This window comes from Eufriesea mexicana, unplaced genomic scaffold (assembly GCF_001483705.2).
Source record: "Eufriesea mexicana isolate 0111107269 unplaced genomic scaffold, ASM148370v2 scaffold2234, whole genome shotgun sequence".
Classification (NCBI taxonomy): Eukaryota; Metazoa; Arthropoda; class Insecta; order Hymenoptera; family Apidae; genus Eufriesea; species Eufriesea mexicana.
In genome coordinates this window covers 395,948-409,553 of record NW_016910327.1, presented here as the reverse complement: position 1 = coordinate 409,553, position 13,606 = coordinate 395,948, and the positions used below count along the sequence as shown (strand labels likewise).

Genomic DNA, 13,606 nt, shown 5'->3' with positions numbered 1-13,606 from the left:
TATGACAGATGCCAAATAGCAAGATCTTCATGGTGATCTCTAGGGTCAAAACATTTGATCTCGATTATAGTTCAGTGACAACTTAATATCAGTGATTAATTTTTACCGAGACAAAAGGTATATCAATCTTAATAACAGGCTAGCTGAAGTCTCTTTACATTGTTACCCTTTCATTTTCGCTTGGTACTTTATGCGCCACTTAAACTGATTGTATGAATGAAGATTCTCGCATGAAACTCGCTCTCCACATACCACTGTCGGAGACAAAAAAATTAATTCAGTCTTATTACAGGAAAGTAACATTACTTTCACTTACCAGGTGATGACGTATATAAAATGTCATCTAGTATAATATCATGAATATCGTCGAATAATTATTTCTTATAACCACACGTACAAGTTCTCCATAACACAGATCCATTTTTACGTACATTTATACATATTACGTCATAATTAGTCATGCTGTTGGGATATGCAGACATAATGGCGACATCTATAGTCACCACAGGCATTCGCGATGACGTCATAACGCACGAAGTGTCTTCTTGTTCCGGACTGCTAAGTATGGTTATGCCTACTAAACTGTATTGCTTTTGAATACAGGTAGATGCATTATTAACAAGATGGCTACCACGACAGGTTCCATGAATTTACTAAAAAATGTCAAATCACTTGAACTATTCTATTCTATATATTTTAATCACTATTCAATATTTCGAAACTTCTCACATTTGTGTACAATACATTATTATATACTAATATAAATTTGGTAGTTTTGACATCAATGCATGACACGTAATATGAACCTTTTACAGATAGTCAATAAATATTATTAGTATAATTTAACAATAAATACCTCACGTATATGTACTATCAGAATATTCCTAAAATGTGGCAAACATTTGACACTTCGACGCCAATGCGTTATAATGTATTCTACAAACGCCTAACCCATCTCTTTACGTCGTATATGGCACAGTGAAACTCGTTAGAACACGAGAAATCGGCCTCTCTTAAACACAAGATAACTTGCAATTGGTTTCCTCAGCCAGCGTGTAAATCGTTCGCGTCCACTAAAATTTCACCACACGCGAAATACGTCGAACATTCATCGAGAAATTTCCTCCATCCGTACACCAGAAACGCTTTTAATTACGAGAGTACGGTTAGGAAAAGGTGAAGCTCGAAAGCGGCTCCAATCCGAACGCAGCAGTGGCAGTCGAACCGAGATTAATCGATTAATCATTGAGCTATATGGGCGAACTTCTAATCCCTCGACGCGAGCGATACAACGCCCTCTATACGCTGCAGCGTGCTGCCTGATGATTTCGCTTTCGTTCGCGAGGGATCTCTGGCTTCTGCTTAACGAGGCAACGTGTACTGCGGGAGCGAGAGAGATAGAAGTAGGACTCGCGAACGGATTGGCTGCGGAGTGGGGAGAGATACGTCGCGTAAGAGAGAGGTTTACGCGACTGCACAGAGAGCAAGGGGACGACCGGAAGCGCTCGGTCAAGGTAAGACGTTGGCTCTGCGCGCGCAGCATGCACATTCGTATATACTCGACCGCGCTTTCCTTTGCTCACTCTAAAACGTTTTCTTACCGCTCTGAAGACATCGACGCGTTAATCATCGCGGTTCGCTTCGTTTTACGTTTTCCGCGATTTTGTCTCACTTCTCGTCGGGTTTGACGCCACGTGGAATTGGAGAGACGAGTTGGGTGCTATTGAGGCATGCAGAAACGCATTAATAGAGAGTTCTGAAGTTGCTTTCCGAAGTAGTTTTAATACGACGGTAATAATTTAACAGGTTTACTGTTATGGGCGGTGCAGCACGACATTCGTGCATCTCTACTTCTTTTTTAACGACGGAATTAATGTTTCGTAATGCGTGTACACTTTCTGCTCGTTATACTGGATAATGACGATTGATGATAGTAGAAAATTTAGTAAACGATGGAGGTTTTATTTTCTCCTGTTAAAAATAATTAATGATAGGAAAAAATTTAATAGGTGACACAAATTCAAGACTGTTTATCGTAAATTTGACTTACACTTATTGCGATAAATTTCTTATCTTTTTTCTCGAATTAATAGCGACGAAGGACAGAAAAATGTTTAATAAATAATATAGCTGCAACATTGACATCCAATTTCTAACACGTGTAACGTAAACTTGTTACAAGAACTGACAACAGGAAATAATTTAATGAATGATACGGATCTAAATAGAAACATATCATGTGTATGAACCCAATACAGTTGAACGTTAAGAAATAACCTCGTACTCGTGTTCAACAGCTGTTGCGTATACACATCGCGTAATAACAGCAATATTTATGTCTGTCATGATAGTGATAGTTAAGACTCTCTAGAGGGCAGGACGATCGCTTACGTACCGTTAGAGTCTCGGCAATTTTATACTAAATGTCTAAACTTACTACCATCGTGCAACGGGGATGTCGCGATGCATCGCTCGATGCGAACTGACCCACGACTTACGCAGTACGTGGAAACGCGCCATGCTGAAGCAGGAAATATGGCGTGTATCGAAATTTATTCGACAACCTTCTTATCGATTCTCGACAGGAAACAGCATTACTACTTGTTTATTTTTAATTAAATTGCACGTTGGAATATTACATTCTACGATTATGTCTATACATAAAGATATCAATGACTTTATGTAATTAATATTCCGCGTATAATTACACTAGATTTAAATGAAAAGTGTTATATTTATTTGGTCAAATTTTATTCTAACAGATGGAGTTCTACCATATTCGTTTATTTTCTGCCTTTAACTGTTACATTCCATTACCGCACACGTTCAACGGTGTTGTAATACAGCAACTGTTGGAGTTTGCTAGAATTCCAGGAGCCAATAAGGAAATTTCTAAGATGGCGACGTTTCTCATGCATGGTATAAACCATGCAGAATATAGATTGAAAGAAAGGACTACAAATGAGTTATCTTGTTCAATTCAGAGCACCTATTGTCTCACGTGGAGTCTTAATCGATTCTAAATTACCGTGGAGGTTAGGTTTGCTCTCATGGGAGAACACGTGCGTGGGACTGATCGTTTTTCTGCGTCCTCTCGCGTTATTACGTAAATTACTTCACGATTCCGTTCAACTTGACCATGTTCGCGACGTTTAAATCTTCCTCCATGGAAAATGTAATTTGTAACTCGCCTCACCAGTTCGTGTTTCCAACCTGCAAGACCATGTTGCGGCTATGTGCTTAAGAAATGTGCAATTAGCCTCTCAGCTTGTAACATCGAGTTATGCTCTTGGTGCAAATTGTGGCTCAAGTGTGGTCGACGCGAGCTTAATTTCAAACTCTGTTTTGCTTTAAGCAAAATCTCAATCATGGAGTGTCAAATGTAAGTTATGCATAGTACGTGTATATATCAACGCGTGGATTGGTTTAGATGACACTCTGAGTAATGTAGTTTCAAGACTGCAAAAAATATGACTGCGAGCAGTCACTTTGGCTCAAAAGTAAATTGCAACGCAGATGTACTTAGATAATTGATTTTTGACACGGTACAGCGGAGACTGGTTACTTCAGTGCAAATATTTCATTCTGCATTAAAATCTACAAAAAATATTTCACGAGTAATGTTTTAACTTCAACGCAAAATGCGAGGTGAGTGGAGCGAGCTTCTCGCACTTGCCACTAGAGGCGCGTTTACTAGTCTACGAAAGTTCTCATTCCATCATTCTTTTAATATAAATATTATTATATTGTTATATAGATATGGACCGTGGTGGTGCTAGTGAGTTAAACGGAAAATTGTATTACGGCTGTTTTAAAGCGCCTATTCGTAAAAAAGTCGCTGAAAATGTGCAGTTGTTTTCAACGAAGTTACGTGTTAATTCCTTCAATTTCATGAATATTCTTGGAACACCCTATAGATTACGCAGTACTAAAACACAAAAAACTGTGAAATAAAAGGATAAAATATACAGGAAATGGAAGAAATTGTTTCATAAATATAATTAATCGAACAAACTTATATTAGAGTAATAATTACCAGTAAATATCGAATCTCAAACGTAACAAAAGATAAGTATAGCCAAATTTTAAACCGATAATCCCCGTATCCATAGTATATATTTTCAGACATAGTATACTCGTGTTTAAACTATCACTTTATTTTTCCAGATTCTTGCACCTCCGAGGACAGCTCATCGTTCTCAGTCCAAAAAGCATCTACGAAAACACGAAGTATCCAATACGTCTCAGCATCCATTCTTCCCGAAGTCCCAGCATTCCCCCGGCGTCCTACGCATCCTTCCTATACTCACTTCGAGCTCTCTCTACGAGATCCATTCATGGATCGATGAGCACGATGTTCAGTTTGTGCTTCCGCTTCCGGTGGCGCCTATGGATTTCGATGATCTCCTCTGGATGCCTCCTTCGTTCATGGCTGATGACGTAAATTATGCTTCGTGGGTCAGGTGCAGACACGGCAGTCCCATGCTCGACAGTCCACAGACAAAGGATCACGAGCGTGATCAAGCTCATCCAAAACGTGCCACGACCCATATCACCCGACGATATTGCTACGCAGTGAACCACCGAGGCTTTTATAAGCTGCAGCCTTATCAAAATTCGTGACCAACGTGACGAGCATCGCCGTAAACTTTGTCGCGTCGTAAATTCGGTAAGTACCCACCCAATGACGAATTTTAGCGAAATTACGGCTCCTATCGGGTCACTAGGAAAATGTTTTGAAAATTCAGCACATGATTTTGGCGAAACTGGGATTCACAGGAGTTGGAGTATCGATGATGTCAACGATGGAATTGAATTACAATGGATGGAGAATCATTTGATCTGAGGATTGACAACACTGCCCAATAAAAGAGGATGTTAAAAAAAAAGCCATTTTTGAAAATTATCCTGGAAATGAAAAGTGTGTTCGGATAGTAATAAAGGAATTTTTTGTTCCTTGAAGGACGCCCTTAAAGGTTCCAAAGGAATTTTTCATTTCCAAGCGATGCCAAAAATGGTCCCTTTTTAACATTCTCCTTTTAACATTTTCTGTAATCTGTAATATCTAATAGGTGAGTCTCGTAGAGCTTACTTTCCCAAATACGAATCCGTAATGGACATTGCTGTATTAGCCAGTTTTCGAAAAATGTGAGTAAAATTATGTAAAATTATAATGGAAAAAATAATAGTCTAAGTAGCACGTATAAAGCAACTATATATATCTCCTATATCATTTACAAGTCTGGCTAAAGTACTACAGCAAACAGCCATAACGGAACCAATCACACCGTAAATATAATGATCATCGGATACTTTGATTAAACAGATACTTTGATTAGCAAACAAATTTCATCGCTCTCCGGGATAGAAATTGGCACCGGCTGCACGGATGCGATCAATTATCATTATCGGGCGGGTTCCGGAAGCGTCAGATTCGTTTGCAGCCAATACATCGCATCAATAATAGGCCAGCAATTGCATCCCCTTTCGCCACACAGCGCCTGACATTTCGATCGCATCCTCGTTTCCGATGCCCGTTTGCTCGTCCATTTCGTGCTCGATCGATTAAAGTAGAGTGGATTATGCAGCGGTTACGTTTCGGCTGTCCAAGGTCGTTGGAGATTGTAACGGTACCTCGTCGCACGAACGAAGTCGGAAACAGCCGATGACCAATCACGATTAACGCCGATGATCGCCGATGATCGCCGAAAACTGCCGAACGGTAAGTGGCTGGTTGCCGTAAGGGAGAGAGGCGACAGTTGAAATCTTTTCTTTCGCCAAAAGCATGTCGAAAAGAAAGGTAATTAATGAATCAAATTTAAACCAAACAATCGGTCGTTCTTACTTGTTACGTATATCCTTAAACGAAATTATATTATTTCCTAGTACGCAATTATTAAATCTAAAAAAGGTAGTGATATTATTGTCTTATGTGTAGCATTGCAAATATAGAAATATAGCATAGCGTAGGTAGTGGTGAAATATAGCTAAGATAATGTCGTTAAAGGTTATCTTAATAGGAAAATGAATATAAACTAGGAATATAAATATTCTTTCGCATGGAAAAAAAATGAAATTGTTTTCGTATTTAGAGTTACTGGTGGAAACTAAACTGTACGCTATTAAATATTTAGAATTATTCCGTAACGAGTGTACGCTTGCATTCGACCGAAAATGCCGTGTTTATGAACGCAACGGACTTCTTGCTAAGGCAAGCACTTTTTGTAAAGGTAAGAAACTGCACATTACCGGAGTACATAAATGGCTATAACTGGAGAAAAAAGTCAAACTGGATTCGTATTTAGATGAACTCTTTTTCAAATTCTTTTTATATCTACGCGTATGTATATCGTTTTTGCATACCAGTGCATATACGAACATTTGAAGCAAGTTCCACGTGTTACAAAAAACCTTGCACAAATTGTTATACATTGTACACAAAGGGAGGTACATGACATTGAACGTCCGTCAGTGATCATAGCCCTGGAATCTAGGTCAATGCAAACTCGATTTGTAAATATTGGAATTATATCTCTGAGAGCTTTGTGTACAAAAAGCAAGCTAAATCGAAAACATACAACCTAACCTAGCCCGACCATTTTCAACTCGGTGACATATTTCCATGTCACCAATATTTTCGAAAACACAATTGCGCGTAGAAAAAGCATAAACTGAAAAATTTTGAAACGAATATTTAATTAAAAAAATCGTTTTACAGTAAATTTTAGTTGCAACAAATTCTGAGTATATTCAGAAAATGACTAGGGTGACCATAGCAAGCCTAGTGATAATTTTTGGTTCTCTACGGCGAAATAAATATCAGGAACATTAATTTTTGCTGCTATGAATTTATATGTACTTTCATCTACATTGATAATATTTTTGTTATAGGCAGCAGTCTATTATATCTGAGGACGTGAGGCGAATAGGAATAGGCTGGTTCTGCCTTGTTACGTCACCTGTTCCTGACAGACTGCGAGATTTGTGCGTTCCATTCAACAACGAATAAGCAGCCTAAACGAAAATGTATGTATTGGAAAAGGTAAAAGTAGACAAAGACTTCCGCCAAAATCAAATTTGTAAATTTCTTTCTCTACTTTGCATCCTAAACTATCTTTCACAATATAAATGTACATAGCTAAATGAAAATTCCATGGTCCATCTCAATTTCCAAAATCTAATATTAAAATATAAATTTTTTCAGCTAGCATATTCCCAATTATATTGAGAAACATAACAAGAACTATTTACTGAACAAATCGCATCAAGGAGAATATAATATTATGGAATAACTGACAGTGAGCATGGATATCTGTTTGTGTATGGCTATGTGCGAAAGAAATCAAGAGCACCGGTAATCGGAAGAACTATGGATGAGTGGACTCTAGTGAAAGAAAGATGCCGAGTGTGCGATATAACAAAGGAACACTGGTGAGCTGACCGTGCATGGGGGAAACGAATGGCGTGAACGTAGCAAACGGTTTGTGAATGTTTCCGTATGTTAAATATATATTTAACGGTATGACAAGAGCGATTAATATATTAACTTTTACTTTCAGACTGACTTTCGATTTTTTAAACGACACGATATACACTTCGCATTTATTCCTACAAACGATGCAACAATTTTAATAATATATATTATAAAGATATTGGCCATCAGCGAAAGGACTGAAGTACGGTGCTTGGCGTTCTACATTGTATATACTGCAACATATTGCGTTCATCGCAAGAGTGTATAACCTCAAAGGACAAGTGGTCGATCGATAAGTTAAGACCAAGATCAAAGGTTAGTTGTGGTCGGTGCATTAATTAGAATTAAGGAAGTTCTTAGTTTAATACTGCTCAGACAGCCGTATCCTCGTCGGATATTACAGAAACTGGCTATTAAACCGTATCTATAGGTCTTCAATTTCATCTATGTATAAAAGACTAATTACCGATTTTTCTTCGATTCAGCGTTAGAGTGTTGGCATCGAAGGAAGCGTGCAATTAAAACTCGTAATGATAAATTACATGGACTACAAGAAAGCAGGTGGAAGCGTGCTTCAAGAAACTTGGACCACAAGCTGATATAATGTGGCAACGTTAGCTGAACTTCGACCAAGTCGACGAGTAATCTTGTAATCAAAAGTCCAGGCGTACGAAGAGAATTTAATCAAACTCAGACACACCTCAGTCCAGTCTCGTTTCGAACTAAATGGAAGCTACGTTCCGGCACTTCGAGGTGTCTTCTTACTGACGTTGCATTACGCCTGTTGTTGATTCAAGTTGATGGAGACTACATTAAGGTATTTCAGCGTATTTCATGGAATGATATTACATAAATTTCTTTGAAGATTTTAGATAGATAGTGATATAAGTATTATTACAGATAATTCAGGGTAAGCATAAATTATATTCTTTTAATAATACCGAAGTTGATACATTATTTATTAGTTTTTTATGAATTTAATGCCCATGTTAAAATATTTATAAGATTCAATGCAATCCATAATTCATGTTTAGCACATCATGCTTATTTTGAAGCGTTCTTAAATTGAGATTTGAAATTACTTTCTTAACAATTGGTAATTCTATTCGTTTCCCTTATTTATATTTTGTTAACTTTAATGAACACGCCATGCTTCTATTTCGTTCTATAACAAATTATTACTTCGTTATATTTTTAATTAAAATTCTTAATTGATGTACTTTTTTCTTCATGATTTACGTTACATCGTGTGCGTGAAATTGTCTGCAAGACAAAAGAATACAAGGAACTGTGAAAACGGTGTCCACAAAAATGTTGTACACGCCAGTGTTTCCCGATAGAGCTGTTCTTTCTTAATTGCACTCTGCATTTAATTTTCTTTTCACTAATTTCGTTTAATGAAATTAAAGTGTGTCAGGCTAAATGGAAAATTTAATGCGCTTGAATTTAATGAGTTGAAGTAAATTCCAGAATAAAACCAAGTATTAGGTCAGTGCATATGAAGCATTTCATAAAATAATTGTGAACCATTCTCACACCTGCATCATCTTCAAACTTAAGAAATTTACTCCCTGTTCAAATTTGTAAAAAAAAATTACCTCAGATATTTGGATTATTTGCAATAATAATCTTCTTTTAATACTTAAATCAAAAGAAGACTTTGCACAATTCATCAGACCTGCTACCATGTTTCACTGTCAGTAACAGCATTTGCTCAGCATTCAGTTTTACATGGCAAATTTCTTCCTGATACAGAACCGTTAATCAACCAACTAAATTCCCCAGACATACCTCACACAGTGTCTCATCACAACAGTTCTAAACAACTCAGAAGTGGAATCCTCATTGACAAACGGATAAAAGGAAGAACACAGAAGGAAAAAATAAAGAAGGAAATTGATAACCGAGTCGCGTGACTGGTAGAGCCAGGTAAAAGCGGGAGCGTTTGTTCACGGATAGAGGATACTCCCGATTATCGTGTCCTGGGTAATATTTCTCTGGGCCGAGGGAAAAGTTTTGTCGTCGCATCCGTTCCCGATTCGTCCCGGGGAACGGCGAGCCCGAGCGGACAGTGCCAGCGTGTAATTTAAACTACGATTTCCTGCAGCTTCGAGGGAAGATGAGGTTGAACGCGGTGCTTTGATTAATATACCCGGGATTGTGAAAAAAAATCGCCCTCCCGATTTTTCTTAACCCCTTCTACCCTATTTGCCAAGCGTAATAAGAGAACACGCGCGAGTGTCCGGGCTGAAAAATGAAGTTTGATGACTTGGGACTGGCACGGGGCGCTGTGTGTAGCCTGGCAAGTTGGCAGTCGTGGGGAGCGCGGCTCTGATTGGCCATGGCGTAATAGGCCAGCCTGCCCTGACATAATCATATAGGTAGGTCACACAAATTTTCATTAGGGACTGCGAGTGTCACGTTTACAAATAGAATTATATATAATAGCATTGCATGATGCAGAAGCCGGATGAAATAACTCATTTACCCTGAAATTTTCCATTTCTGACGAGCATGATTGAAAAATTTAGGAAAACGATATCGTGCAAATACTATGATAGACGTAGTAAGAAGAAAATTCCAAGATTATACCGGTGAAATTAGGAAATAATTCGTATTTATTGGAGATATGGACCGTGGTGGCGCTAGTAAGTTAAGTGGAAACTCGTGAACCGAAATTTCCTATTTTTGACAAGCACGGTTGAAAAATATGTGAGGACGATATCGTGCAAAGAGTATGACACACGTTCTAAGAAGAAAATTCCAAGATTATATCGGTGAAATTAGAAAATAATTTGTATTTATTGGAGATATGGTCCGCGGTGGCGATTTGGATGGCAGATCAGATTTTATTTCATGAAAAGGTAAAACACGAGTTGTAACTTATTTTACCATAGACTGATCTTTCAACCTCTGTCTATATGCCCAAGGCACAAAGCAAGAGCTATCGTAGCTTCGGTATTATGACCAACGATCGAGGCAGGCGAACAAAAGCGAGATAAGATATCTATGCTTACCTTGCGTCTACGTACTAAAAGTCCAATCGTTCCTGACAACGTACAGAAAAAGTATCACGCAAAGTGGTTTACAACTCGATACTCCGGAGAAACATGCTTCCAATGCAAAATCGTTGATTCAAGAAACAAAATTATCAAAATTTTCGCTTCTTAAAATTTTACACATTTGTAAAAGTAATCTAAATACACGTATGATTTCCTTCGAGCTGTTAAAAGCTTCAAATAAATTTAAAAGAAGAAATTTAATTTACGATATTCTAAAGTAAAACAAATGGCTACGGAGGATTCAATTTTTCCCTATGTCGTCAAAAATAATTTTATTTCGTCATGGTATAAACGAATGAAACGCAAAATAAGTAATGAAATCATTTTCGAGAGCCATTCTAATAATTACCGACAGAATTATCCAAAATACAAACGTGAAAGTCCAAAATACAAAGTGACTTTGAAGAATATCTCAGAGATCTAAGAAAAAGGAAGAAGAGAGGAATCCGGAAAAAAATGAAAGAAAGTGGAAGCATGAACGGGAAAGAAAGGGAGGATTTTTTCCCTGGATCCGCGAGCTCTTTCCGTTTGTCGGATGATAAAAATCGGACGGCTGTCGGGGGTACGCGGAAAATAGCGTTTTCCGGGTTCCCTGTGGCCGTTGGCGAAATGTAAACCGCCGAAGAATAGTAATGAGGTTTAAAGGTCTTCGGCGGAAGAGGCCAGCAGGAACGGTGGAACGTTTCCTGGATTTCCAATCTCTTTGCCAAACGCGAAACGACGTCTCTGAGAATCCTGCCAACTGCTCGTAAACTGAGAAATAATGTTCGTTGGTCAGTAAAAGAACCTGCGGACGAATGCTGAGAGTAACGACAGTTTATATAGCCCAAGCGTTTGCCGAATGATCTATATTCTTCCTCAGAGCGAAAAATCTAGACCTAGGATTGGCCTCCTGGCGATGGTGACTTGGATGAGACCTTACTAGGTGACATCGCGCGAAGAGAATTAAATGTTTCTGGTTATGGAGAGTATGGCGGTCCCATAGTTGACGCACTCGCCGTCAGAGGGATTCAAGGTGATCCGAGGTTCCCGATTTTCCTACAATATCCCACATGGCATGGGTCTGTTTGAGATCTGTGCTTCGATGAGATCACTCCACATCTTACAATCATGCTCAAAATCTTGGGTACGTAATCTGTTACTGAACCTGCAATTTAAAGTCAGGAGATTGAGAATTGGGGATTAGGGTTACAGCTCTAGAGTCCATGAATTTGGTGTCTTTGAGTATGAGGTTTGATAATTGGTATCTGGAATATAGAATTTGAGGTATGAGTTTTAGAGTGTGCAGTTTGGGATTTGAGGCCTGAGATTTGAGGTTTGAGGTTTGGGGTCAGAGGTCTAGGAATGAGAAATATGAGATCTAGGATCTAAGCATTGGGATCTGACATCTAGGGTTTAGTATTTGAACTATGAAATTTGCGTTTTGAAATTCGGTATTCACTATTTATAAAAAGCATAAATTTCATGTTTCATTACCCCTTGCAAAAATAGGATCTAAGCATTGGGATCTGACATCTAGGGTTTAGTATTTGAACTATGAAATTTGCGTTTTGTAATTCGGTATTCACTATTTATAAAAAGCATAAATTTCATGTTTCATCACCCCTTGCAATAAATATTCATATTTATTCAAGGGTATCCAAAGCACGATAAAGTGACCTTGAATGCCGAAAATGTAGTCAAAATTCAATTCGAATACTCTTCTCGAATTTCTTAGCGTTATGTCCATTTTTTTCCCAAAAGGACACGTAATTCGCTATTTATTGCAATTTGTATAAACACTGCGATCTGTTCGAGATTATTGGAGTTATGGTGTCGATAGGACCTTGAACACCGCACGTACGATGGTGTTCTCAAAGCGATACCCACGGTCAGCGGGACACTGTAGAAAAAGTTAACGATGGATTTCCATGCATCTCGCGTTATTTATAGAGTAATGATAGTACAAGCCTCCAATTATTGGATTCGTCGTGTCTTCCAAAGTGGCAGGTTGTTGGTAAACATCTTCCTCTGGCTACAGCAAAAACGTCTAATGGCGTCGAATCTGGTGAACATGCTGGTCACGATGTACGGCCATTACATGCAATCGGAGGAATATCCGATGAACATAACCTAACACTTTGGCTCCTAACAGGAGTCTCACAAATGGAGCATGTATCGTGTTTATTCTAAATTTAATTCAATGTATCGTCGTCGAAGAACACTATTTTAAACATATATTAAAATAAACAACAAATTCACATAACGTCTTCAAATTAGGTTACCTTTATGGCATTCAAGGTCACTTCAATCTCATAACTACATATCGGATATACTGAATATGCATGTGGTAACAAGGTAATACGTGTGTTATGTACAACGTATGACCTTGAAAAAATTTAGGCGAAGTGCATTTACGCTTCGAAAATTTTTCATTTTGGTCTTGGTCAATTTCGAGATGAAAATTGTAAATATTTTATACTTCTAATTCTTCTAATTAACACATCTTTTATTATTTTTTAATTTTTATCGTTCGCAATGAAGAGGTTAGAAGGGGAAAAAAATGGTGGAAGGAAAGTGGAAACTTCATTTGTATGAATGAGAAAAAATTCGCGGAAAATTAAGTTTGCGAATCCAAAGCGGATCGTTTCACGGTACGGAAATGAGGTACTAAAAATTTGAAATATTAGCGTTCGTATGGACTCTCGTTTATCGAAATGTTCGATAATTGCGTGTAAATATTGCGTCGAGCGCCTCGTTAACTACTTTCATCGACGCGCATGCGCAATCATTTCGTTCGATTGGAGAACGAGTGGCGACGCTAGCGCCACCGCTGCAGTCAACTCGTCAACGCTTACGTTTCCTGAGGAAACGATATTACTCAACCATTATATCGCGCACATGAAGCGAATTAAATAGCGAAATCGAATAAATCATTCGTTCTGTGGATCGTTGTTTCGCGGAATTACGTCAATCGCCTTACAAACTCCAAATTGCCCTCCACGCGTTGCGTTCCGCAACTTTGTCAGCCTTGCGGAAGAAATTCCGCGAGATGGCGCCAGCTTCGTTCCACCAAATTCCCATTTGCATC

The 13,606-nt window shown here is 38.3% G+C and overlaps 2 long non-coding RNA genes across 3 annotated transcripts; one reads left to right on the top strand and one right to left on the bottom strand.

Annotated features, from left to right (window-relative positions):
- On the bottom strand, positions 1-1,217 carry LOC108549880 (uncharacterized). Its single transcript, XR_001890375.1, has 3 exons — positions 857-1,217; positions 317-653; positions 1-254 (listed from the first exon to the last, which is right to left on the bottom strand). It is a non-coding gene; the product is annotated as an uncharacterized LOC108549880 (long non-coding RNA).
- A 4,512-nt stretch (positions 1,218-5,729) lies between these two features.
- LOC108549879 (uncharacterized) lies at positions 5,730-8,379 on the top strand. Of its 2 annotated transcripts, none has more exons than XR_001890373.1 (5): positions 5,730-5,800; positions 6,892-7,026; positions 7,205-7,480; positions 7,560-7,789; positions 7,960-8,379. It is a non-coding gene; the product is annotated as an uncharacterized LOC108549879 (long non-coding RNA). The 2 variants fall into 2 exon arrangements; XR_001890374.1 differs by lacking the exon at positions 5,730-5,800 and adding an exon at positions 6,150-6,230.
- The last annotated feature ends 5,227 nt before the right edge of the window (positions 8,380-13,606 follow it).